This window comes from Lacerta agilis, chromosome 6 (assembly GCF_009819535.1).
Source record: "Lacerta agilis isolate rLacAgi1 chromosome 6, rLacAgi1.pri, whole genome shotgun sequence".
NCBI classification, from domain to species: domain Eukaryota; kingdom Metazoa; phylum Chordata; class Lepidosauria; order Squamata; family Lacertidae; genus Lacerta; species Lacerta agilis.
Window position 1 is genome coordinate 37,237,550 of NC_046317.1, and position 27,965 is coordinate 37,265,514.

Genomic DNA, 27,965 nt, shown 5'->3' on the forward strand with positions numbered 1-27,965 from the left:
GCAGCAGGAAAAAATGTACAGACTGTCTATCGTATCAGATTTCAAGAAAGCAGAAAGAAATGTCACGGGGAGCTTTTCGTGGAATATTTAATTAACAGCAACAGCTACAGAAATGAAAAACAACATCCAGGCAATTACAGTGTTCAATAAAGCAGCTCTCAAAGGATGAAGCAGCAGTGGATTAGTGACTGGCATTTAAATATGTTATCAACCAGTTAGGGGAGACTGGAGTAGACTCACTTCCCGGAGGACTAGGCTAGTGCAATGTATTATCGCTATATTATTGTGGATTTTTTTTTCCAGGGCAGTAAATTGAATTATATATAGGAGATAGTGATGCCAGTTCAGGTCTCAACTTAAGGTCTCAGCTAAGCAATCTGTTCTTCTGGACAGTATATTACACTATGTTCTTGATATACCTTGGGATTCAGTCAGCCATTCATTTTGCTGGAAATCAAAGGCAATATATGTTTTGGTTGAGTGAGAGAGAAGCTGGAAAACTGTATAATTTATAAAGGTGGAAAATATGCTAATCTTTGGACACTTAAATAGATCAGAATAAAGCATTCATGTGCTCTTACCTCAAGGGCCATGTACAACTGGCGACGGTTGTGCCTTCATGTCAACTGGAAGAGAAAAACGTTGGATAGAATTTCCATAAGTAGTGATCTTTCCCCCAATAAAATAGGTTTGTGTTGTTGTTTTTTTAAATAAAAAAAGCCTATTAACTGGACTAAATCATGCATTCACTACAATAAGTTGGCATGCGGTTTCTTAAAGCATTAGTTTTTGAAGCCATGCATAACACTGCTTTTGGTTTGTTATTTTAAACACATCAAACAAAAGGTTTCCTGAACCACCTTGAGCTATCACCATGCAGGCTGCTTGCAGTAGAAACAGCCCTGTGCATTTGGAGCATTGGTGTAGCATAGCGGTGAAGACTGCAGCTCTCCACACCAGAGGTGGGTAACCTCAGGCCCAGGGGTGACCTTCTCTGATTGTTGTTATTCTTGGCTTGGAGCCTAATTCGACTTTCTGCGAATAGAAGGGAACCCTCCAGTCATGGAGGATCTCACCAGTTCAAAGCACCTTTTTTGCAATGGTTGCTTGTTGTCTCTGCCCATCACACAAATCATCAGCCATGCTTTCTTGTAGTCATAGCTTATGGGCTTCTGAGACCGAAAGCAACAGAGATGATCACAGCCAGTCTATGGCTCCCAACAGTAGCCCCTTTGTTTTCTTTGAATCACTTCTCTTATGCTGGCAGCTAAGACAATCCCTTTTAGAAGTAATTTAAAATGCTGCTTCTTTAGTGCTGCTTGACATTATATCTTGAAGAGTAATTGCATTCTAGGGTTTCACACCCATGCAACAGACCTTCGTAGCTGAATATCTGGTAAGAGAGGAGAATACTCGTTGTTGTTCAGTCGTTCAGTCGTGTCCGACTCTTCGTGACCCCATGGACCAGAGCACGCCAGGCACACCTATCCTTCACTGCCTCTCGCAGTTTGGCCAAACTCATGTTAGTAGCTTCAAGAACACTGTCCAACCATCTCATCCTCTGTCGTCCCCTTCTCCTTGTGCCCTCCATCTTTCCCAACATCAGGGTCTTTTCTAGGGATTCTTCTCTTCTCATGAGGTGGCCAAAGTACTGGAGCCTCAACTTCAGGATCTGTCCTTCTAGTGAGTACTCAGGGCTGATTTCTTTGAGAATGGATAGGTTTGATCTTCTTGCAGTCCATGGGACTCTCAAGAGTCTCCTCCAGCACCATAATTCAAAAGCATCAATTCTACGGCGATCAGCCTTCTTTATGGTCCAGCTCTCACTTCCGTACATTACTACTGGGAAAACCATAGCTTTAACTATACGGACCTTTGTCGGCAAGGTGATGTCTTTGCTTTTTAAGATGCTGTCTAGGTTTGTCATTGCTTTTCTCCCAAGAAGCAGGCGTCTTCTAATTTCATGACTGCTGTCACCATCTGCAGTGATCATGGAACCCAAGAAAGTGAAATCTCTCACTGCCTCCATTTCTTCCCCTTCTATTTGCCAGGAGGTGATGGGACCAGTGGCCATGATCTTAGTTTTTTTGATGTTGAGCTTCAGACCATATTTTGCGCTCTCTTCTTTCACCCTCATTAAAAGGTTCTTTAATTCTTCCTCACTTTCTGCCATCAAGGTAGTATCATCAGCATATCTGAGGTTGTTGATATTTTTTCCGGCAATCTTAATTCCGGTTGGGGATTCATCCAGTCCAGCCTTTCGCATGATGAATTCTGCATATAAGTTAAATAAGCAGGGAGAGAATACTCACAGGCCAACAAATAGTCCTGTGACCCATCTTTCCTCCTTTTTGTGGATTTCAGAGCCTTAAAATGGCCCTACTTTGCCACATCCCCAAAATAAAATGTTGCTGCCAAGGAACCTCTGGCTTCTTTCACATGTCACAGTTGTACTATGTAGCAGGTTAGTTTTTGTTTCATAAAGGGATTTGCCCTTAAAATAAATGAATAAATACACCGCAGGTTGTTTTTTTGAGGGAAACTCAATGATTTTTCATAGCACGCAAGACTATTTGTCTCAGATTGCTCATTTGGTAGAGCATGAGACTCTTAATCTCAGGGTCATGGGTTCAAGCCCCACACTGAGTGAAAGATTTCTGCACTGCAGGGGGTTGGCCTAGATGACCCTTGTGGTCCCTTCCAATTCTGTGACTGAAAAGCATAAGGCAAGATGGGTCTGTGAGGTTGTTGTGTAAATCCAAAAGGTAGTCAATAGTGTTGGTAGCATGTGGGGAAAGGGGTAGAAGATGAGAACAGGACCCATATGCAGGTGACTGTCATACATGATAGACAGAATATATCACTATCCATACACATCTACTGAATGTATAAAAAAATGCAGAAAGAAGGATAAATGAATGTGGAAAATCAACTAATGGTTGTTGTCAGCATCAGCATTCATTAACATAACTTTATCATTTAGGACATTCATCAGATTGTGTATGACTCTCAGCATTTTTCATGGCTGTTGGTAATTTCTGCATTTGGGGCATTTCAATGTAACATTTAAGTATGACTCCTGCGTGACAGCATTCTGAATAGCACTTTTCCTTGGATGAGTACCATCCAATGAGGGTTTTAAAAGTGGGCTAGAAATGTTGCTGCTGGAATGAATTCCTGGCCGAGAAGGAAGAAATTGTGTTTTTGCATCTCCATACCTATTTCACAAACTGCTGAGACATTTTGAAAGCTTGCATACACCCCCACAGCAACATCTAATAATTTCACCCCAGAGCTAGTATAGAGGCATTAGGGACAGTGAGAAACCTATAGAAAACTGCCTCAGTGAAGCAGTTTTTAAAGAGTCCTCCTACCCACAGTGCTCTCTTTACATAGGACCCTGAGGTAAATTTGTCAAAGTAGGTCTCTATCACTGTGAAAAATTATAAACATGCTTCCTGCAAACCAAGAAGAAAAAGAAAATCAGAAGCAAAATTGGTTTGAGCTCATCCACTTTCCTGCCCTGCTACTGCTTCATGGAAATAAAAAGAGCAAAATATAAAGAAGGGGTACTCTATCAGAAAATGGCATTTATTGCTGTAAAGTAGCTGAAAAAATGGAAAACAACACAACCACCCTATGTTAATGCTCTGTGTTAATAATATAAAATACATCATGTTCACTACATGCAGCAATGATACCAAGCCCATTTAAATAAATTATAATTATATCTAAGGGTCTCTCATGGCCCTTAAAATATGAATTCAATAGGACATAATCCGTACTATAAAATTCCAGAGCTGGACTGACCGTAAGAGCTATTATTGCTGCCATCACAACTGGAATCTCTGTAGCCTCCTAAGTGTCCTGCCAGAGCATCCATACCACTATGTCCTGTAGAGAGAACAGGTGAAACCAGGGGAACCATATCTGAGACACCATCTTAAGGCCACATGTCAAATGAGAGATATGCAGTGCAATTCTATAGATGAGTAAGCCAAACCTAGTTCACTGGGACTTATTTCCAGGTGAGTTGTTCATAGCATTGAAACTCCAGTAACCTACTTTTGGTTGTGGTATTCAAATAGGGCTGCAACTAATTGATTAAGAAAAGAGACTGTGTGGGAAAAAAGTACAATAACTCACCAGTGGTTCATGTCCCAACCAAAATGAATACTGAGGCATACCACACAGTACACATACCAACATTTTACACAATTACAGCTGCTGCTGAAGTATATATTGAATTATGGTTTGTAGGCCAATTGTGATTGTCAAAATAATCACTACTCTCTGGGCTTTTAGGTCAGTGTAGGGCAGGCTGCAGCAGGGGGAAGTGAACATAGGAGAAACCCATGTGGGTGAAGAGTCTTCTACCGTACATAACTATGAGTAGAGTGAGGATCAAAGTGTGGTCGTTGGTATATAAGATGTGTTGTGTTACACAAGCATGCATATGTATTTTTTTTCATCTCTGAAATGTAGGGTATATCTTGGGACTTTGCTTGCATAGACGGCAGCCCACCAAGCCATCATCTCTCTCCTCTAAGCATGCCCACAAGTCTCCTCTTAATCCGGAGTAAATGTTTTCCTGTGATCAGGTGCTAATGGCTGAGATTAGCTGGTTCAGCAGCATCTACAAAGGGATGCTTGCAGTTCCACTTGAGCACCACAAGCAGGGCACTTTCATCACTTTCGACTGAGAGCAATCACAGCCTATTGTTACACTTACACTTACACACACACACACACACACACACACACACGGTAATCTTTTTCATTTTCACCTAATGACAGAAATAGATTATTAATTGCAGAAACTTAAAGCAATTAAAGCCATCTAAATTGTGGAATCCACACTTGCTATGTAATTGAAAGGAAAAAACTATACTCATTATCGGATGGTGTTCTGGGGTGGGTGGAATAAAACGACTATTAAAACATACAAGATGTTTCTGAATTGAAGGGTTATTGTCATATTATTCATAACATAAGAAATTTATTATTTAAAACATTTTACAACTTGTGCTTTGCTTTACTCGTATGCTATTTTAGGGGACAGTAAGTTTCCTCAATAAGTGCATGTGACCAGACTATGAGGTTGCTTGCTGTTACTCCCAGTTTACATACAGGGAACTGAAGTTGTGGAGGATAGGGCCTTGGGTCTCGCAGATTCTGCATACTTGGGTCTCCCAGATTCTGCATGCTTTAGGTTCTCCTATATTTACTCTCTCCTAAAAGTATGAAATGAATAGATTTATATAAAGCATGCTTAGGACTGGGCATCTCCACAATTAGAAAATCACATGTGGAAGAAAGGTGCATTGAAAATGATGTTTATGGTACTTATCTCTTGGTGGATTAGGATTGTCAGTCCTCTGTTTCCAGGAGCTCTCTGCTTCACTGGCTGTAGAAGGATGGCCCTCTATTTTGAAGGAGTCTCCCGTATGAAGGGCTGTCCAGTGAACACCCAGTTTAAAGATAAAGAACCATAAGAATGCAGAGCAACGAAGCAGGCTACCCTTGTGCAGCACAGTCGTCTCAGAGTTCAATGAAATTATTTTCCAGTAACTGTGTTCAGGATTGCCACAGAAGTAGGTTAAGTTGATAGAAAGTAAGGATGAGGGTGAGACACACCTACGTGTGTGTTAAAATACATGTGGGTTTGCCACACACTCTGCCACTGACAGCCGCAAACTGGGCACCCTAGAGAAGTAGTCATACATCATGCATAACGATTTGTGTGTGTTGAGCTCCACCAAGTGATGGGGGAATCCTGGGCCAAGGAGGACCACCCCTCACACGAAGAAGCCCTATGTACAAAGAGCTTCCTCTAACATACTATATATATAGCAAGTGGGCACATTTACAGGGGGGCAGCACTACTCAGTGCACCCCCTTGATACATTCTTTTGACACATGAAGGCGTTTGAGTGAACCCTTCTGTAGTGCCTCACTTAAGTGCCTCCATGAGAGAGTCAAGACTTAAGGTCTCTATGGTTTGGGTGTAACTTTATCCCCACCACACCACACCATCTAGTGTACAGAGTAGAGTACAAGATGGATGCAGACCGTCACATGAAACAATTGTATGTGTACATAGAATCACAGAACTGTAGAGTTGGAAGGAGCCACTAGGGTCATCTAGTCCAACCCCTTGCAGTGCAGGAATCCTTTGCCCGATATGGGACTTGAACCCATGACCCTGAGATTAAGTGTCTCATGCTGTATCTACTGAGCATGTGCACACAATCGTCATCACTAATTACAGCTTCCCAGTGTTGATGTGCATGCAGTGATATATTTGCCCTGGCAATGTTGCACAAGTTCCCGCTGAAGCAAATTAGTAATGTGGGAAGCACATTACCTAGAGGTAAAGCTTAATGTCATAAACTTTTTGAACGATCCCCACTGTTCTGTGAAAAAATAGTATCTTTTGCCATGAGAGTTTGGGGAAGGGGGGGGGGTGGTGGAATCCTGAACCGGCAACAAATTTGTCTTCCTTGTACAGAATTTTGAATGAAAGTCCATCTGTTGGTAGGTCTCCCACTGTGGGTCCCTACCACCACTGCCACTTGCAGCATGCTACTGTTTAGATTATGGTTACCTATGCCAGGGACCAAATTTGTTTTGCAAACAACATCTGGGGTGGTCAGAATGAGAAGTGCAGAGTTCAGCAAAACGTTGACAGAATCCAGAGCACGAACACCTTGGTTCAAACACCTCTGTGCTTCAATTACGTGAGCTGGTTCACCTACTGCTTAATTGGCCGCAAGCCATACAAGTAATTATGCCGCTGACATCTCCTGAAATTATATTCTTAATTGTTACATTTATTTGTATCACAATGAAATTAAACCACATCTCGGTTTGGTGGGGCTCTGTTGCTCTCATAGCTACAAGCATTGTGGGGGCATGGAAAGCATCAGTTTTACATTTCATGGAAATGTCGTTTGGCAAGCTAGGGGGAGGAAAAAACAAAGGAAAACTCCCCCAAGACCTCTAGGGAGCAAGAATTGTAAAGATGGCAAAGTAACAGAATATTGTAGTACGGCTCTTATTATTATTATCATAGCGCACTGCAGATTACTCTGTTTCTCTCCGCTTCCACCCACCCCCTCAAACTCGCTGTTATTGTTTGCTACAATTTATAAGAGTTTACCAGGGCAATGCTGAATTGGTTTGCCTGCAAACAGCAATATAATATCTCACTCCAGAGACACAACATATCTCTATTTGTCGTTGCAAATTTACTTCTTTTAAAGAAAATGGGGGGGCACACACATCCTGTTTCCCCCCCCCTTCCCCCTCCATTTCTTTCTTTCTTTCTTTTAAAGAAGAGGAATAACATCCTTTCAAGGAAAATGTATGCGGAACCAATTTACAGAGGTTTGGGGTGGGGGAAGGAGCTCTAAACACAGTTTGGTTTTTCTGCTCAGAACTGCTCTCTAATTGCTTTGAATTTACTTTATTGCAAGGTTGGGGATTGCTTTGAAGTGATTATGAGGAGAACAAACAGGCCTTTTCTTTATTTGCAGGGAGAATTTAGAGAAGGAAAAGCTCTCTCCCTCCACCCCCTCCCCCACTCCATTTGATATCCTGTTTTAGAAGCTACAGTTCTAGAAGGTCCCAACAGTTACTAAAAATGTAATGGTAACACATTTACTCCCTTTCTTTAATGGCTGAGTCATTTGTACTGGGGAATCTTTTGCTGGCATTGAAAAGTACTGCTTCAGCTTTTCTCCCCTTAACTGTATCATTTCATTGGATGGAGCAACTGCATTCTTCTGTTTCTTGGCAATCCCTTTGCAACACCCCCCCGCACCGCCGCTCCTCCCTCCCTGCCCCCCCGGGCTTTCCACCTCTGGGTCTTCTTTTGCTCTCATACTATTAAATGTTGAACACAATATTGATTTGGGAAATAAGTAGAATCGCCTTCAGGATTTGCATAAGGAATCAATACCTGCTAAAACACAAGCAAAGATGGTTGAAGGAGAGTAATAAATACGCCATGTAAGATAATGCTACACACAACCAATGTTAGAATGTTGAGCATCTGAAATATTTACATGGTGATGTTGTATATTTATGTGAACCCTTTAAGCAGCCTTCACCAACACAGGCTGGGAATGATGAGGTTGGGGAAGCCTGTCTTAATGGGGCAAAGATGTGTCTAGCCAGCGGCGGAGGAAGCCTTTTGGCTGCCCAGGGCGGCAGCGTGGAGGCATCCCCCTGGGGGCAGGGGCGCCATGATGTCATGATGTCGGACGACTGTGCATGCGTGGAAATGCTGTGTATGCGCAGTCCATCCGGGCCAGCGCTGCTGCTCCTGTGGCGACCAGGCGAGCTGCTGAGCGAGCGGCGGGTCGTGGGGCTGCCCCATCCGTAAAGCAGTACGGACGGGTGCCGGGCAGTGGGGCTCAGTTTGGGGAGGGGCCGCCGAGTGTCACCCCCCTCCCCTGGAGCCCAGGGTGCCCCGCCCCCTATGCCCCACCCTTCCTACGCCACTGTGTCTAGCTGCCTGGAGCTCTCAGCCCAAGGCCAGTACTCTTCGCCTCTTCTCTGGAACCTTGTGGGCAAATAAATTAATAAAATGAAATGGTGCTAAGCTAATCAGCAGTAAGTGTGGTCCACCTTTCATCTCCATGATAGCAAAGCAATCTCTGGAAATCAGAACTAAGCAATGGTGTTGTGGGTGCAATTTGACTCCCCATCTCACCAGAAATATATTTAGTGGCACAAAGAGAACCATAGAACAAAAAGAATGAAGGGAAGTTTAAGTGGATAAAGAGAAGAATCCAACTCCATGCTTCTTGTTACAATCTACTGGTGAACGTCAGACAGGTATGACAGAGGTGAACTACTTCACTGATGATGAAATGACAATGAGCTTGGCTGAAAGTTCCTCAAAGTTTAGCTCCAACTCATATTGAGCTCTCTTGTGGAGGGAAAGCCAGCTCTTACCACAGCACACACCCCTTTCCCTTTGCCACTAAAATTTACTGAGTTGTAACAGCAGCAATGGAGTCTGAAAACTCTAGTGCCATTCATGCAATGCTGCGCTGCCTTGGGGGTGGGCCCTCCTCCCATGTCACATAAGCTTCCTGGAAGAATTGTGCCATGGCTGTCTGAAAGGAAATCTGAGCACATGAGCTTATGTATGGGAGATCTGTGTGATTGTGACACGGGGTCATGCAGGTGCCCCAGGTGTGTAGAGCATCTTTATGTGAGCTTCAGCTCACATGCAGGGTTTTCCAACACACAGTTGTTGAAGGATGGAAACATGAAGGAATCAAAAATAATGACCCGAATCCCAAGTCAATTGCAGGGCATGCTATTGCCGAACACACAGGTAATGAGTGAAGAGGGCTTGTGTTACAACAGCATTACAAACACTATGACTCCTGGAAAGCACCTTTGGACTCTGAATCCTCCTTGCTGCTGTTGCCACAAACAGGTCAATTTCCAGAAAAGGGATTGGGGAGGTGGAAAGGTGCTGAATGTGGGGTGGGCAGTGGCAGTGAAGTGCTTGATAAGGCACTGGGAAGATAAAGAGGCCTGGACTTCTGAATGAGCTCAGAAACAATACCATTTATTTTCTGAGTATTTTTTGGAGTGGGAAGGGAAAAACAATTCCTTTTTGTCTAGTCTGTTACAAATTGAAATGCAGAGATGAGGTAGGTTTGCTTATCACAGAAGAATCACCATATGGATGGGGGGGTGGTATTCACACACTTTGCCCCAGAAAGGGGTTGCATATACGGACATGGGTGGAATACTTTACTGACCCTTCCAGAACAACAAGAAAAACCATTAGAACTAGAGGCCGCTGGGTACAGAATACACAACTGAAGCAATCTGTTCTGAATGAAATATTAATAATAGTAAATGCATGGCTGTCAGGTTTTTATATTGCACACATCTTTATGTTGAGTTTGAATACTTTGCGGAACACACATTATCTTGTCTAGGCCATTTGTGATGCCTCAAAAACTTTGCATTCCACCTATCTATAAAATGCATGCGTAATGTTTCAGCACAAATTAATTTCCTCTGTATGCAAACTAATGTGTGCACATTTCTGCAGAGGTCTGTATTTCTGAGTCTAAATGCTTCCCCCGTGGTATTCTGCAGCCAAATAATGGGTAAGGTATTTTTTTTAAAAAAATGTAACAGATGTCAGGCAGCATGGCCCAGAGAGCAGGCTGGGTGGTAGGATGCAAAATATTCTGTTCCAAACTCTGACAAATACCTTCCCATGACACCAAAGATGTCGCATAGCATCTCTCATTTCATTTTTTCTCATTTAACTTCTGCAGTTGTTGTGCAAGAACTTTTTAGATTCTGACAAGGGAATGCAAAAAAGAAGTGAGTGATATGTGCTTAATTTCCATTGAAATCAGCAGGACCTAAGTATGCCATGGTTTCATCCAGGTTATGACAGGACAGGGATGAGAGGATAGGAAGGAGCACATTAAAAAAGACAACATAAAACTATCATGTATGTATGCATGATAACTGGCAGACTTTAGCCCTCTTCAGGTGTGCAAATTCAGGTCTTACAAAATATGTGATGGACAGTTTGTGGAGGATGACTGTCTGAAGCAGTGAACCTTCTGTATTCATGAAGGTTCCCTGCATGTTTTAATCCCTGGAAAATCAGAGTTATTAAACATGTGTCAGAAAGCTCCACACTTTCCCTCCAAAAATTGGTGGGCTATGAGAACATGTGGGATGGGCAGAATATGCTTGTTCTGGCAACCCCACTCATTTTACATATTAAACTAATCCTAAATGTCCATGCTTCAAGAGGGCTCTTTTGGTATTTGCACATGAACTGGGCTCTTTTGGGTGGAGTATCTGTAGATGTCTGGATTGGCCCACAAATGGGTCCCAAATTACACATCTCATTTTTAGGCCAGACAAGAGACTACAATTTAATTCAGACCCCAGGACAGTCCTGGAAGAAAGAATGGGCCTGAGCTGGCTCCAAGCAAAAAATGTGACTAAATACCAAAAAAAGTAAGAGCAGAATCTGTTAGAATTCAGAAACAAGGGGAGAAAACATGAATCATAATTTTGTACACCACCTTGGAGGGTGTTTTTTTTTTTAAATGAAGGGCAATTAAGAAATATTTTATCTTTTGGCAGCTGCATCACTACCATGTGATTAACAGTGAGGGGGTGGTCAGGGCAGTCTGGGCACACTGGCAGAGCCAAACTGGCACTCCCACCCATGCACCTGAGTCATCGAGATGCTGCCGGCATCCCACCCCTTCAGTGTCCCAGTACACCGGGGTCAGCAAACTTTTTCAGCTGGGGGCCGGTCCACTGTCCCTCAGACCTTGGGGGGGGCAGACTATATTTTTTTTTGGGGGGGAGAATGAATTCCTATGCCCCGCAAATAACCCAGAGATGCATTTTAAATAAAAGCACACATTCTACTCATGTAAAAACACCAGGCAGGCCCCACAAATAACCCAGAGATGCATTTTAAATAAAAGGACACATTCTACTCATGTAAAAACTTGCTGACTCCTGGACCATTCATGGGCCAGATTTAGAAGGCGATTGGGCTGGATATGGCCCCCGGGCCTTAGGTTGCCTACCCATGCAGTACACAGTGATGATGCCACTGCCAGACTAGGTCCACAGTGCCACTCTATGCCTCCAGCTCCTTTTATTGCCGCTGCAATAAAACAGTTCCCAAAACCATCCCGCAGGCAGAAAAGTTTGCATGACTCAGACAACCTACTTGCCAAGGAAACAATTTGCCATCTCCCCACCCCCTCCCCAAAGTGGTATCTTGTTTCTTTAACACATAGAAATTCAGCAGGTAGTTTCATCCTGCATCTATTTATTTTAACGGGGTGCACAGCTGAAAAATGCTTAAGACTGCTCTGCAGCTATTAAAGGCAAAAGAACACTGCCAGGAATAAGCTGATCCCCTTACCCTTTTTCCCCCACAGCACAGACATTACCAGCACTGAAAGAGAGACAACATTTCCTGTGGCACAAATTGCTAGCATTTTGTCCCTCCCTCCTTCTTATCCCCAATCAAACATTAAATCTGCATGCAACAATATCAGCCCATCTTACCTGTGACTTTCACTTCAAACACTTGCTGTCTTCAAAGAGACTAGTTGAAAGGATTTAGTTTTATTAACCACTCTGGCAGCTGCTGCTGTCCTCCCTATTAGCTAACGGAATTTAATGATTATTTTTGTGAAAGATTCTGGTTTAAATACTCCAGTTGTATCTTCCTTGACAAACGGGGCCTGCCAATTTACATGGAACATGTACCCACTTTACCAGCAGTTGTTATCATCATGGAAGCACATTGTCAACTTGTACAGAACCAGATGCTTCCATGCCCAAATGAATTACAGAGGAAGAAAGGCTCCTCCCTCCGTCTCCTCAATGTCAGCACAGCGAAAAGTCAGAAATCTAAATAGCATCTTGATATATACTAGGGATGGGAAACCTCTGACATGCAAACCTAGTTAGGCCCAACACAGATTCTCAGTTTGACCCGTGAGGCCATTGCGTGTTGAGGTCCCCAAGCCACCCCCAAAAAAATTCACACTTCAGACATAATTTTTGTTTGGGTTTTTGGCAATAATTTAGGCCACAACTTTATTAAAATACAAATCATGTGAGTGGTTGTGTAGGCATTGGTTCAGACTAGCTGTCCACTGGGACAGAGCTGACTTTCGGTCAGCTACGGGAGAATGCCATCTGGGGAGAGTTAAGGAGGCTGGGGGCGGATCCCTCCCTTTCTCCAGAGGTCCCAGGGGCTCTTGCGTGGCCCTGTCCCCCTACCGGGGGTTCAGACAAAAGCATGTCGACCCCCTGGATTCCTTTAACGGAATTCCCTGCACACCATCATCATTCTGGAGGGGGGGGGGACCACCCTTCCGGTAACCAACACAATAACCAATGCCTAACCACCAACCTTACAAGTTGTGACTATTTGCTACTGCAGTAGGCAAAAACCAAATGGCAACAGCCAATCAGCCAAATGGACAAAATTCCTACTGGGCCCCTGCCCCAAAAGCAGATGACCCCATGACAGGCAGTTGCAAGGTCAATGCAGAGGCCTAAAATAAAGGGAGGGAGGGTGGGTGATCTGAAGCACGCAGCCATGAGAAGGATCACCCTGTGTGCAGAGCAATATAAAGGACGCTGGGCTGTCCATCACAACATTGCAACATTTAATTCTCCCCAGCAACACCCCAGGGTCCTATTGAAGCTGTGGCCAGCTAACTAACCCCGCCCAGCTACCAGGGAGGTGGCTTGCAAGCCCCCACCGCAACACGTGCTCTTCCAAGGGAGAACCCGATTTTTCATCAAACCACATCCATCTAACACCCCTAAGTGATTTCAGGTGTAGTGCAAGTAAAGACATGGTTACAAAGAAACATTCAGGAGCTTAAAGTGCTCTTCTGCACATGGAACTTGCTGACAGGAGTAACCCACCTCTCCACCCAAGCTATAGCGAGAGCTGTGTGTATTGGCTCTGACAATGAGCCCCATAGGGATTGGCTGCACTGTGAAGTTTGCCTTCAAATGGGCTCATTGCAAGACCTGCTCTGTCCATTTGCAGGTGCAGTTTTAATTCATATGGCACATTGAAAAGACCTTCAGTGAGGCTCTCTGTAATCTCTTAGTTGATTAGTGATTATAATGAACTACTCCCAACTTTTACAGGCAAACTGCCCCACACACCTGCCAAGGTTGGTCTGGGGTGGTGGTGGGAGAAATTCTCACCCACTGGCTGGATCTGGTCTCTCCACCCCTATATATGTAAATGGATGAAGTCATTATCTATGTGTGGATTTCTAGTCTCCCAAATGCTGCTATTCATGTACAAGAGGAAAATATCAGCAGGCTTGAGAGGACTTCAGGTTTGCAGGAGCATAAAGAAATCTCTAGGGGGGAAAAACTCTGCAGGGGGTGGGCCCCCCAAACACTGTTGTTTAGGGGAAATTGTTGGCACTTAATCATACTGGTATATATACTACAGATGTATGTAACAGATTTGCTGTCTGTTCGCCAAAGCTGAGCATGATTTTTACAGCGATTTATAATATAGTCCAATGGAGACATAGAATGCAGAAATCACTTTTGTGATTATCAAGCCCTTTTGATTGCTGAGCACTACATGTTCTTTGCCTTTCTTTTGCAAATCTGATTCTTCTTTTTTTAGGGGCTTGGGGAGCGAGAATGAAAACCTTGCTTTCTTCTTCCCATCAGTTTATGTAGAGTGAGCCCTTTTATTCTCTGGATTTTCTTTGCCATTCTCTACCAAAGAAAAATCCCGGTTGGATCATTCCAGTCTTGTGTAGCCTGATAGGCAATTTAAACATATATTAAAAATCATCCTTCCAGGCACATCACTTTGAATGCTGTCTGACACCATTCACAACATCTGTGTCACATCAGCTCTGGAGCCCAGGGAAAACCTGACAGTAGGAATCTGTTTTTAAGGCATCTCTGGGATTTCTCCCCCTTGGACAGTCCTTCTTGACAATACCTCACCATTGTTGTTTTAGTCAAAGATTTAAACTGAAATGGCACAAAACAGGGTCCTTGTCCATAAGATGGGGGCTTTGTGCAACTGAAATGGATTGCCAGCCATTTCAGAAAGAAAAGAGGGAGGTGCTTTCTCATTTTCATAAATTACATTTACTGGGCAGGGTGGGAGAATAAAAGCTGGAATTGCCCTTTTTAGTACTCTGTCAGAGGGGCAAAAACAAATGTGGGTTGCTGGGTTTCTTTTCTCCCCTCTGAGGTTTTTCAGGCGACACAATTTCCCTGCCATTGGGTGGTAGCCAACATTAGTCATACTCAGAGGCCATTGATTTTCATGGTTCATCTTTGAGTGTGACTAATGCTGGATTTCACTTGGTGTTTCCAAAGGGAGAAAAATATGTATACAGCAGAGCCAGGGCTGCCTTACATTCCCACCATTTTGGAGGCAGGGGCTGGGGAATGATCTGCCCTGGCATGCCCCCCCCCCCGTCGGTTCAGAGTGCTGAAGGCACCCAATATGGCAAGGCATACAGGGGTTTCTGTGGTGACAAGGAAGGGACTTATGCTCTTTCTCTACTCTTGGAGAAGGAGATTCAAATCTTCCTATGTCCCCTGGAGCACTCTCCCAGGGTTCAGAGGATTGTAGAGATATGCACATGCAAAGTATTGGACCCGCAGAGTCGATACGGACCTCATGTTTCACTGTCCAATTTGTGGATGAAATAGTGAAGTAAATGGAGGAAGGAACTAACTGATAATGGAGGCAATAAGAACTGTTCCTGGCACCTGCCCTCTGGAAGTCTCTTTACAGCAACACTATGTCATTATAAAGTGTTATTTCTAGATTGCTTCTGTGGTGGGGGGGGGTGGATGCTAAGATGAGCTTTTTGTGCCACTCTTAGTGCTACAAAGCTTGTATACTAGCAGCAGCAAAAAGAAAGGAGAGTGCTCTTACTCTCAATTTTACCCAAACTCCAAGCCAAAAGTTCTTGTCTGAACTTTCAACTCACCACTGCTAATGGTAGAGGGATACCAGTACAGTGTCATGGGTGGCTATGACCAGAATCTATGAAAAACCTCAACTCCAGCAGGGCTGCATTGATGAGAGCTCCCTGCTGGAGCTTCTGTAGTGAGGAGATAGACTGACTGAGGGAGGTGACCCATGTGTCTTGTGTAAAGCCCCCCTCCCCACAAAAAACCTGGATCCTACTCACATCAGTCCCAACAAACAAGCCCAATGACCAAGAATGGTAGGAGTTGTAGCCCAGCAAAATCTGGAGACTCATGGGCTTCTCCAACCCTGACGTAAGTGTTAAACAACCTTGGAGATAAGATGGACCTTAATGGACTAGAACGTCTGTACAACGGGAAGCCCAATCCTGTTTTGTGAAGCTGATCCAGAAGATATTAGATCTATATATACACATTTAAAATAGTATAACACCTAAAATTGGGGCACATCAAAAAGTAGACCAATACTACCATCTTTTCCTTTTGGTCCATGGATGAGTTGCCTCGCGGAATTGGATCATGTGCAGGCCTCTTGTTATTTGTACAGAACTAGGCCATTTGGTAAGAGTGAAATCCCTCATCCATCCTGCTACTCAGACTATAAAAATATAAAATTATGTCTTTGGATTTTCCTCCAGAGTGTTTTTTCTTTTTTTTGTCCTGTTTCCAAACTTGTCCTAGAAACTCACCCGTGTCTTGCATGTGCATACAGACACTGTTGGTGCTTTAAATAATTAGTAAAAATAAGAGAACACTCAAATCTAACTCAAGTTGTCAGGGATTTTAAGATACTAATGAAAGGATTAAATAGGGCTTATTACCCATGAGAATCCTGAAGCACTCTGCAAACTGCTATATTTATACAATAGCTTCACTCCCCAAAGGAACACTACTACCTTTGAGTTGAAAAATGTGGTAACTCTGTAAAAGCTTATTAAGTCAAATGAGCAAGATGGAGGGGGACGGCACCATCCTTTTATGTATTATTCGTTCTGCCATTGTGGCCTATTGGAATTACTGAGGTCTGTACAATATTGTGCCTGCTTAGGGTTTGGCAGGATTAGATGTGGATTTACATTGTTCTCTGTACCACTTAGAGTGGTTGCCAGGCACTGTAATTCCTGGACTTGGAATATAAACTTTGTGATTTATCATGTTTGCCTCAAGTGTCAGGTATACATCACACACACACACACACACACACACACACACACACACACACACCATGAGAAGAGGGAGGGGGAGGGAGAGGGAGATTCTCCAGTTTAGATTTTACTCCAAACTGGAGAACTGCACTCTTTCCCAATTGACCTACTGCAAACCCAGTGATCTTTCCACTTGTCCATTTGTTTCCCACCCACCCCATCCATCTATCTGCCCACTTACCTTACTGATTCTGCTGTTTCAATGGCAGAAAGGGGAAGAGTCATATATTTCCCAATGCTCAGGATAGTAATATGGATGGTGGGGGAGAAATCGGGTTCTCCTCACAGTGAGCACGCATTGTGGTGAGATCACCACAACCGCTTGCTGATTGGTGGGGTGGGTATGTTTGGATAGCCACAACTACCCGATTGGTCCCTCGGAGGCATGGGACTGCTTCTGACCAATGGGTGCTTAAATTTGCATCTGAGGGACTTTTATATACTGCTGCATGATCACATTTAGCTTCCTCTTTTTCGCTTCGTGCACCTGATCACCTGGCCACTCTTCCCTATATTTAGGGTTTGATTGACCTTGCTATACCATCGTGGGTCATCTGCTCTTGGGGCAGGGGCATGGTAGGAGTTTTTCCCACTTGGCTGATTGGGTGGTGCCATTTGGGTTTTGCCTACTATGTAGCAAATCGTCACAAATTTGTAAGGTTTGCAGTTAGGCATTGGTTAATGTGTGGTGGAGGGGACTAGGTGTGGCTGTGGCCTGTCCCTCCAATGGTTGCTGTGTGGGTATTCCGTTAAAAGAATCCAGGGGCTCGCCATGCTTTTGCCCGACCCCTGAAAGGGGGTTAGGGCCACGCAAGAGCCCCTGGGAGCATTCTGGGCGTGATCTTGGGAACTGCTCCCATCCCAATCGATCTCCCAGGGTGCTTACCTACCTGACCTCTGCACTGGCAGTTGTCAGTTCTGTTCCAGTCCTGGACAGTCCTGGACAGGTTCAGATAGTCTGAACCAATGCCTAAGCAAACCAATCACAGCCTGTAATCAATAAAGTTGTGGCCAAAATTAGGCCAAAACCTCAAACTGAAATTTGAGTCCTGTGTGAATTTATTTCTAGTTTGGGGATCTTTACACGCAAATCCTAACTCAAGAACCAAAGCGGAGCCTCTTCAGACAGATGTGGGGCTTGTCAGATATCATGTATGTTGAGATTCCTGTATTGCAGGGGGTTGGACTAGATGACCCTCAGGCTCCCTTGTAACTCCACAATTCTATTATTCTGTTATTCTAGCATCCAAGGCACTCTCAACCAAATGCTTCAGAGATCTGGATGGTTAAATGAATGCTGCAGACAGCACGTCTGCAAAACTGAAAAACAGAAAATGCCAGGGTAGGGAAAAGGGAGAAGGAGAGCTATTCTGTGACTGACAGGTCTCTAGTCTCTAATCAGATGGAATTTGTTTACCAGGAATCTCATTGGGGAAGGGATGTTTCAGCTGAAAAGCTGACAACACAATCCTATACTGTATATGTCTGCTGAGAGGTAAGGCTTGCTGTGCTCAATAGGACCCCCAAGTAAATGTGTGCAGGATTGCTGCTTTAGGCTGCAATCCTGTACCTACTTACCTAGGACTAAGTCCTATTGAACTCAATATGGCCTTCCTTTGAATTGCCATGTACTGGGATGCCTTGCAAGGCAGCGGAGTCAGTGGCACGTCAAATAAGATATTTATTTCTGAAGTCTAAACTTTTCAGTTTGAGAACCAATCCCTAGCAAAGTTTATCTTAAGCTGTAGAAGTTTAACCAAAAATAAAACCCGTAAAGCTGACTGGTCCAGCATTATCAGAACACTAAATATGTAGAATTTGTCTACTGTGCTAGTGAAGCCTAAAGCACAATTTGTTTTAAAGAGAGGCAACCTGTTGTAATGTCACACTATCCAGCATACCACAATGGGTCTACATGAGAAAAGGACATTGGCAAACTTAGATATTTTCCTGACAGCATTGTCACCCCCAAAGGGACAAGCAATTATATAGTTTAAAGCACATTTTATTTCTTGGGCAGCTGTTGCAGCAAAGAACATTAGAGTGAACCCTCACTTCAGCTCTGTAACTTGCGTGTAAATGGCATTGCAGCACTGTTCTCAGAATAGTAAATGGTTAATTTTGATTGCCCTGATAAATATGCTATTCATACAAATCTCATAAAACTCTGAAAATTAATATTTTAACCAATGGCCTTGCTTCAGCAAACACAATAATACTGTGCTCTATGTCACCGCAGACCGCAAAAGCAGATGGCAGACGGAAGATGAGCTGCATAGAGCAGCCTGAAATATTAAATCAAATCAATCTGAAGTTGTGTTTGTGCCTGAGGGAAGCTTTCCATTCAGATGAAGGAGATGGTCTCTCCTAACTGCCTATGCATGGGCCCGGGGTTGGAACAGATTGCTGAAAGATTCAAATGTTAGTGCTACTGTGCTAAAAAGAAAATAGGGTTAAACCTAAATGCGCAGGATTAACCCCAAATTATGTGCTTTTCCAAAAGGATATTAGTGAAAATTGTCGTTTTTTGCTTCCCCACTGCAAAAAGGAGCAGTGTGATTGTTCAGTTCATGCCAATGATCCTTTTCTATTTGTTTAACAGTCTTTCACATATGTATCTGTACAAAAACACACACACACACACAAACCCAATTGTAAGGAATCTGTTTTCCACTGGTGCCCATGGGAGACTGGCAGGACAGAAAACAAGGAAACCACCAGTAGGTGGAGTCAGAGAAAATGACAGGCAGAATCAATCAATTTGAGATTTTTCCCCCCCCCCATCCTTCTTGGTAAATTCTTCAGGAACAATGCTGAGACTCACAAGGAGGAACCTATCAGGCAGTGCCACCTCCTGGTCTAGTTGCAAGTAGGAAGGCAGACAAGTGAGGGTTGGTTAAGGGCAGGCTGAAGTTGGCATGGCATTTGGACCAGCCCCATTGCTGTCATCATTTATACCCCACTCATAGACATGCCTACACCTTATCTGTCAATGCTTTCATTATCTATTAAGGCATCTATGCGCTTGTGGCTTCAAGGGTGGTGCTACTGCTGCTTATCAACATGTCTATCCAGTGATGTGATGTCATTGGAGGAGTCACCTGCAGGTGATTCCTTGAATACTTCACTAGAGGAGGCTGCTTCCTAAGGGTTGCACTGAGATGAATGGGAAAATTCACATTCTCAGGTGCCCCATGTTGTTTATATCAGAGGACACCTTGAGGTCTATATAGTGGAAGAGTCATGTGTTGAAAGCAGGGCAGGGGGGTGTTGTATGGCTGTGCAGGCTTACTCCACCCCACTGATGTTCACAGCAGCCACATTTCCTTGCAGCTCATGTGTTTAATGAGTGTGCGAAAAAGCTCTACATATGTACATCAATATACTGCATGGAGCAACTTCAGATGCTGCTGATGGTGGACAGGTGGACAGTACATAAATTGTATGAAATAAAATATAAATCAATCAATAAATGTTCTTTCCATATATGGGGGACTCTTCTTAACCCCCCTGTGTTCCTAGAGAACGACACAGCTGTCTGTTCTACAGATGTCATGGTCTTCAAAAAGAGACAAGCTAAATTTTTGGTTTCCATTTCAAAATATGCACATTCAGCAAGGGGGAAATTTTCATCTTCACACAATAATCAAAAGTGGGTCTTTGGTTTTTTTTTGCCCTGTTTCTGAATGCTATTTGCAACTTGCTATGCAAAATCCAAAGATCCCGAGAGGAAAACTCCATTCAGAGGACACAGCCACTCATTTATTTATTGTATTCATTTATTTGGCAATTTATATACCACCATATTACAATAATTTCTAAGTGGTGTACAAGTAACTTGGTTTAAGCATATTACACTGATCCTGGTCCAACTGTACTGGCTACCAATTAGTTTCCGGGCCCAATTCAAAGTGCTGTTTTTGACCTACAAAGCCTTAAACGTGATACCTCAAGAACCGCCTCTTTCCAATGAACCTAGCTGGACCCTGAGATCATCTTCTGAGGCCTTTCTTCATGTGTCTCCTCCTTGAGAGGTCCAGAGGGTGGCAACACAAGAACAGGCCTTCTCTACAGTGGCTCCCCATCTGTGGAATGCTCTCCCCCCTGGGAAGTTCACCTGATGCCTTCATTATATACTTTTAGGTGCCAGGCAAAAACGTTCCTTTTTAACATTTGGTTGATTTGATTGACATCCTCTGCCCTTTTAAAATGTTTTTTTTTGGAAGGGGGGGTTATTGGGTTGTTTTTGTTTTGATTGCATATTTTGTTGTTTTATATTGTGATTTTATTCTGTGAACTACTCTGAGACCTCCGGGTATAGGGCAGTATATAAAATTAATACATCAATAAAACAATAAATCAGTGCAGTTGAAATCAGTCTAAACAACAAAGTCATGAAAGAAAATAAAGCTGATTCCCCCCCCCCCCCGGAAATCTGTTATGGAGGGTTAGAAAAGTGTTGGGCATGGTACAGGAAGCTCCATGGAGAAAGGATTGTCTCCCCCTTTCTGTAAGTTGCAGCTACCACTGAAAAAAGTATTCTGCTCCCAAACGTCTGAAAAAAGAGGTAACTGAAATTTACCCCTCACAAAACAACAATTACCAGCACCCTTAATGAACTACAGTTCCCAGCATAAGTTGGGGGGGGGGAAGTCATGTGTTTTAAATATGCCTTAAATGTATGGGACCCACAATGGGTGGGAAAACTGACAGGATGGCTTTCAGCTCAGCTCTGTACCAAGGGCCTTATGACATACCTCTAGGAATCCACTTGAGCTGAAACCCAAGCTGCAGCTGTCTTGATAGGCACTAACATGCCACTGATGATGGCTGGCAATGGTACTATTGCAGACAATTCAAAAGTTGGTGCTCAGTGATTCCCCCCCCCCTTCTTTTTTTGTTTGAGGAGAGAACTCATGACATCCTTCCCTACAACTGTGCTTGTTATTTTTCCTGCTTAAGCCTTAAAGACTTGTTCTTCTTAACGCCCTCAGTGTATCAATCAGGGTTGTCTCCCTCGAGTTCCAGTCTCGTGAGCCTCTCCACTCAGCTCCACCATCAAAGTCCACTTCATTCCTCCTCCTGCTTTGTTTTCTCTCTTCTCATCTCCTCCTCTTCCCTTTTTCTCTTCGGGGAATGAGGTCTTCAAAGCACACCTCAACTCATCTGTTTCCTTGAGCTCGGGAATGTGCCGCTTTGGGCTCTCATAATTCCTGCTCTGATCAGCAGTACAAAGGGGTGGGGGGTGGGATGTGGGAATCTAAATTTGGCCCTTGTTAATGCCTTAGGAAGATTTGCAGTCACAATTCTCCCTCAAGTAGGAGCGTGTAGTTGCTTCTGAAGAGGAGGCATGCACAGAGCAAGGAGGAAACTGTCATTAGAGAAAAGTAGTATGGCATGGCTTTGTATGACAGTAATCGCCAGTACGGAGCACCAGCACCTATTTTTTCGGGGGGCCATGGCACCAATTTTATGCTGGGACTCATGGCACTTCTTTCACCTCATTCTTTACCAAAAAGAAAGAAACAATGAATAGCAGCACCAAAGACTTCTAGAGAAAAGGAGTGAAAGACATGTTAATGTAGACTGTGTACAATGTCCTTTTATCCTAGAATTAACAGAGACTACCTGCACTTTTTTCCACGTGGTCCAAACAGAGTCTTGATCTATTGCATTTTTTATTTTAATTTTTAATTTTTTTGCCCCTAAAAACTGCTTCTTGAGAAACTGGTTTCATTCCAAAAACAGAAACTCATCACAGATTGGTATTGCATTACCCAGCAGTGTGTCTATTTGAAAGCAGTTGTAGGTAGTCCCAGCAATGGGGGGCAAGGTGTATCCACACCTGCCCAGTGTTGTTGTTGTTGTTGTTGTTGTTGTTGTTGTTGTTGTTGTTGTGTACCAAGATTGCAGTGGCTACTTGCTTCTTCATTCACCTGGGACATGTGCACGGAAGAAAAAACATGGATAGCCTAACCATGGGGAAGGTTTTCAGACATGTATCAAGTAACCAGACCTACCCTTGCCTCAATCTAGATTGAAAGCAATATGTTGAAGACAAGCACCCACTATTCTTGTGCTGCAAATGGGTTCGTGTGTAAGCAGCTGTAGCGTTGCACTATAGTCCTGTTACAGATGCTCTTGTATGCACCCTGATAGGAAGGGAGAAAGAATGGAGCAGCGTTTGGGTCAGGGCTGAGTTGGATAACACTTTGACTTGACTTTCTGGGCAAGGAGATGAAATGGGGAGATATTTGAAAATGTCATATAGTTGATGGACCATGAGCTTTCTCATTTTGACAGTGACACTAGGCATCCCACTTTTTGTGAATTCATCTCCTTCCCTGTGCGGGTACTAAGTTGATAGCTATTTATCCGAAACAAGAACTGCATTGACAGAAGTCTGGGAGCAAGCCCCAAAATCTAGGCAGCCTTTGATTGCCTACAGCTCTTGCTGTGCCCCCCCCCCCAGCCATCACAAGCACATGAAAAAGCAGGTCTCTTAAGATTGCATTTCTGGATCAGTAATTACTGAATTATAAACAGTCTGGCTGCCTAAAGAACTTCAATTTTTAATGAGGAATTTTGATCTCGAGGTGGCTGAAGCAGAAGCACATATGTGTGACCTTTATAGCTGCATGCAGCATGTGTTTCTAGCTCCTGTAAACAGCTGTCCTTTTCAGTGGTATTGTGCCTTTATGTGTACTGAAGGGCTTGCTGCTGTTACTGAGTTATTCTTGCTACCCATGCTGCTTTGATGTTGAATCGCATGATTTGTTTCTCAGAGAGCCACTTTCTTTCTCTCTCATAGTAAGAATACAGTGAAAGCGCTTCCAGGACACACTGGGATGTGCAACATTCCTGTGCATCTATTGTTTATGATTAATATGCCACTAGTGTGATTTCTGAAAGCAACAGTGAGGCTAAACAGGGGGAAGGCTGTTGTAAAACACTAGCAATGGATCATGGAAGGAACCCCAGAGTGGGGGGAAATAACATCATCACAAAGTACACCTTTTCAATCCTGAAAACATTTCTATACAACATATTTGTTTCTTTAAACAAGATTACTAAAATGTCTGATGGGTTTCAATGACTTGATTCACATGATCAACTCATGGATTAATAATCCAAGATAGGCACAAGCTCCCTGCATCTATGTACAGCCCCTTTGCCCTCCCGCTTCACTGTTCCATTCACACAAATAGGGAAATAAGCCAGGAAACTGAAGCTAACCATAGTTTCATGTTACTTGGAAACTAGGAAGCTATGGGTAATGACATCCAAATAATCCAGTGCTCATGAACCAACTTTGAACCATGACTTCATATGTGGCTTGTTGGGAAGCCATTAACCCTGCTTTGACTGTTTGCTCATAATGGGAAGCTATGGTTAATTGTGATCTCCTAACTTGTTTCCTCGCTTCTGCAAAGTGGCTGTGTGACAGATGGATGGAGCTCATGTGCATCTGTACTTGTTAGGTCAGGATTTGATTGTCTGAACATGGCCAGTATCTCTGCATCCCTCCATTCATCTAACAATTTCCCACTGAGTCTCACTATTTATTCTACTGGGTTGTTGTTTTGCTTAGTGTATTATCATGTATATAGGTTTGTTTTTCTGTGTGTGGGTTGTGGAAAATTTACATTGGGATTGAACTTGCTCCATCAACAACTTTTCTTTTCTAAGTCAGTTGTTAAATACTGGCAAGATTCCCTATCTCTCAGCGTGCATCCACATCCTGCAATACTCTCCCTCCACAGGGTGTCCCTATACAGCACCCTTTATGCCTTTCTCTATTATATATCTTAACTACCAGCCCATGAGAAATCATTACTTTGCTAGTCTCCCTTCTCTTCTCATTGAGGCCTGGCCACTAGATGCAGGCAGGCAGAAACCCAGCTTTGACCCCATTAGATCTCTCAACCCCCATTCCATTGATGTTGCCCGTTTCCCCTTTGTGATCTGTTTCTCAGTTTTCCTTGTTGCCTGTAGCAATAGGCCCTTCAATTATTTCCCCCTGCTTCTCCTATGCTGCACCAGCAAGGGATCAAGTTGTATCAGGGAAGACAATATTGCACCTGCTGAAGCTTCCACCTCTTACAAACGTTGCCTGAGTGTCTCCGTCTAGGACAGGGGTGAGGGATATTTGGCCCTCCAGGGTTGTTTGACTACATCACCCATCAACCTTGAGTATGGCTGAAAGGGGTAGGAGTCCAACAACATTTGAAGGGCCACAGATTTCCCACCTCTCATTTAGGGTTGCCATGCAAGAAGGCCAGCCTCCTTCAGCATACATACCCTCCAAGTGTCCTGATTTTCCAAAATTATGAAAGCCATCCCAACTTCTGATTTGATCCCAGAATGTCCCTATTTCCCTTGCCAGTGCCATCAGTACTGAGCTTGGGGAGGAGGATGAGCCAGCCCTTCTCCAGAGCAACCACGGTGGAAGCCGCAAGGAAGCTTTCCTTTGCCTCTCCAGTGCCTCTGCATGGCTGCCGCTGCCAGCCTCCTCCCTTGGGCAGCTCGTAGTGGCTTCTGGAGAGTAGGTGAGGAGGAAGAGAGGATGCCTCCACCTAGGCCCAGCCCCATGTACATGCTCTGAGGTGTAGGCAGTGGGCAGAGCCACCCTGAGCGGAAAGAAACATGGAGCAGAGCAGAACGTCTAATCTTGGCCCTTTCTAAAATTTATTTATTGGTGTGTGTTTTTTTTCTTTCTGTAAATCTTCCAAAGAAAATAATTAAATAGGGATTAAGGGGTTTTCTCAGTGTGGTGAAGGGTGTGTGCGCTGTGCCCTGTAGGTGTAGTGTTGGTGCCACTCAACCTTCTTCTGATGAGAAATACTCTGCGGGGGGGTGTATGACACAAAATGGGGGGTTGAGGAGGGTCAGTTGGCAGGCATTGAGAAATGACCCTATTTTCATCTGAGGAATGTTGGAGGGTATGAGGTTTTCTCTGAAATCTTTACTCAGCTCAGGATCACATAGATGGTCGTAGACAGTACACATTTCTGGCTGATAAGCCACATGGTCTTCCAAAAACATTGCCTAATACTGCTTTTTACAAAGTAAAATTCTGAAGAGATCAGCATTTTCTATGGCTATTCAAACTACCACATTGGCCCATTCCGAATGCAAAGAAACAGAAAACGCCGTCCTCTCGTTTACCAGTGTATGGCTGGCTGCTAGTTGCTATCTTCATAATGAATTTGTCTGACTAATGTAGCGTCAGAAGCAAACCCTGCTTTCATGCTCGAACACTGCATGTATATCAGAGCTGAAATAAATGACCTTACAATTGTATTCATCCAATTACTTACATTTTTTAGTAGATGCTGCAGAGCTGCAGTATTGATTCTTTCTGTACTGTGCAACATGGATGAAAACCAAATACAAATGCTAATGTTTATTAAACATACCCATAACCACAGAAAATAGGATGATAGCCTCACAACAAAACAGACTACTGGTGGTAGTCTGGATTCCTGGCTGGTCCTACTTGTGACACCTCCTCTTGGTTTCCCTGTGATTCTTTTTTGCTAGACCAGGATCCTGAGCAGTGCTAGGTAGCTTACTTGTCATGTTGTGAACAGCAGTGTGCTCTAAGAAACAGTAGGGTTGAATCTCTCCCAGTGCCCCAGAGTGATGTTACAGGGTGGGAAAATTCTAATGTTGTCTTGAGCCAGTCATCCCCTGCTGACTGATCCCCACTGCTGACAAGGAAGCCCATCAGAATCAATCAGTTCAGGAGAGGTTGAGCAGAGGGGCACTTTGCGCAACCCAGAGCCATCCATGACACTTCATACACAATGACTCTTGTTTTAGCTTTCCATGTCTGTATGATGAGACTGGAGGAGCTGCTTGCCTTCCCACCTGCACTAGCTGTTGGGAATTACACCCAGGTGTACTGAAGGAAGGTGGGGCTGGAAGAACAACAAAAGCACGATATGCCACTCGAAAGCATATTTGAATACATGCTTGCATGGCTTCCAGACGGCGTCTATGATCTCGTGGTGTTCATAATATAGTATGTACATCACATGCTTGTGCAGCCATTTTGTTTCTGTTTCTGGGTAATTTTTACAATTTGCAGTAGGGAGCCTTTTCTGTTGTTAGTTGCCATGGCAAATGCGATGAAATGTGTATTATTAGTGCACACAAAGTGTACCTTCTTTATTTTGCTCTTCTCTCATCCACTTGCTGCTTCTTTTCAATGCTTCTTTTCAATAGGACTGAAAGGAAACTAATAAGCAAATAGTCAGTTGTACCATTTCACTCTTTCAGGTGGTGTGTTGTGTCACTACTGAAACTTCAAATTTGGGGAAATTGTGAATTTAAGGAACATCCACTTAGAGCAGCAATGACAGTCATAGCAATCTCTCTTCCTCACTGCAGGGTAGTTATTCTTTTGAATGTCAAAGATATGTGATCTTCCCGTCAAAGTGGGTTAGCTAGCAAAAAGCAAATGGCATCCTTTGCGCCTTGAAGGAACCATGTAAACAAATTTGAGACTTGTTTGTTGTATGCAGAGCACTTAATGCCCACAATTCAACACAAAAATATAGCATGTCCACCAAACTCAACAAACCTAAGGCTGCAGTTCTGTTTCCCCCTTACTAGCTTGGGGGTAAGTCCTGTTGAACTCAGTGGGTCTTACTTATGAGTTGACATTCCTAGGCTTGTGGGGTCAGTGTCTCTCTTTCTCTCTCTAATGCAAAGGGGACAATGGATTGTGTCGCTATATTTTTTTGCACAATAACATGTTTGCAGTTGTGATGTATATAATGCACTCTTTCCTTTTCATTTTGAGTGGTGTGCATAGGGCCAGCCCAAGACATTTTGCTTTGCACACCCCGTTGTCACACCCCGTTCTATGTGCACAAGCCAACTGGTATGGCAGATGAATCTTGTGTCAAAGCCGGCAAGGGATGGTGTCTTCCACTGCATCAGAAGCTTCAGGGTAGTTGTGCAGATGAGGGACAGGCTGTGTAGTAGGGGGCTCAGGAAGAGCAGCTGGGGCAGCTACCACTATTGCCCCCTAGCAACTGCTTCCTGTGGTGGTAGCCGCAGGGTAGGGCTGGTTTCAGGTGAATCATAGATATAACATATTTAGGAGTTTGTACTGAAGTCTATTGGAAAAAAGCTCAGACATTCTAAATTATTCATGAAACTGGCACTCCCGATACACAAATCAGAACAAATTGTTGAGCTGGA

The 27,965-nt window shown here is 43.6% G+C and overlaps 1 protein-coding gene and 1 long non-coding RNA gene across 11 annotated transcripts in view; one reads left to right on the top strand and one right to left on the bottom strand.

Annotated features, from left to right (window-relative positions):
- LOC117048314 lies at positions 1 to 26,989 on the bottom strand. 2 transcript variants are annotated; one of them, XR_004426829.1, is made up of 3 exons: positions 26,920 to 26,989; positions 582 to 626; positions 1 to 447 (listed from the first exon to the last, which is right to left on the bottom strand). It is a non-coding gene; the product is annotated as an uncharacterized LOC117048314 (long non-coding RNA). The 2 variants fall into 2 exon arrangements; XR_004426828.1 differs by lacking the exon at positions 26,920 to 26,989 and adding an exon at positions 3,811 to 3,886.
- Positions 1 to 27,965, top strand: part of DAB1 (DAB adaptor protein 1) — a 561,275-nt gene that overhangs the window by 123,395 nt on the left and 409,915 nt on the right. The window lies entirely within an intron of this gene.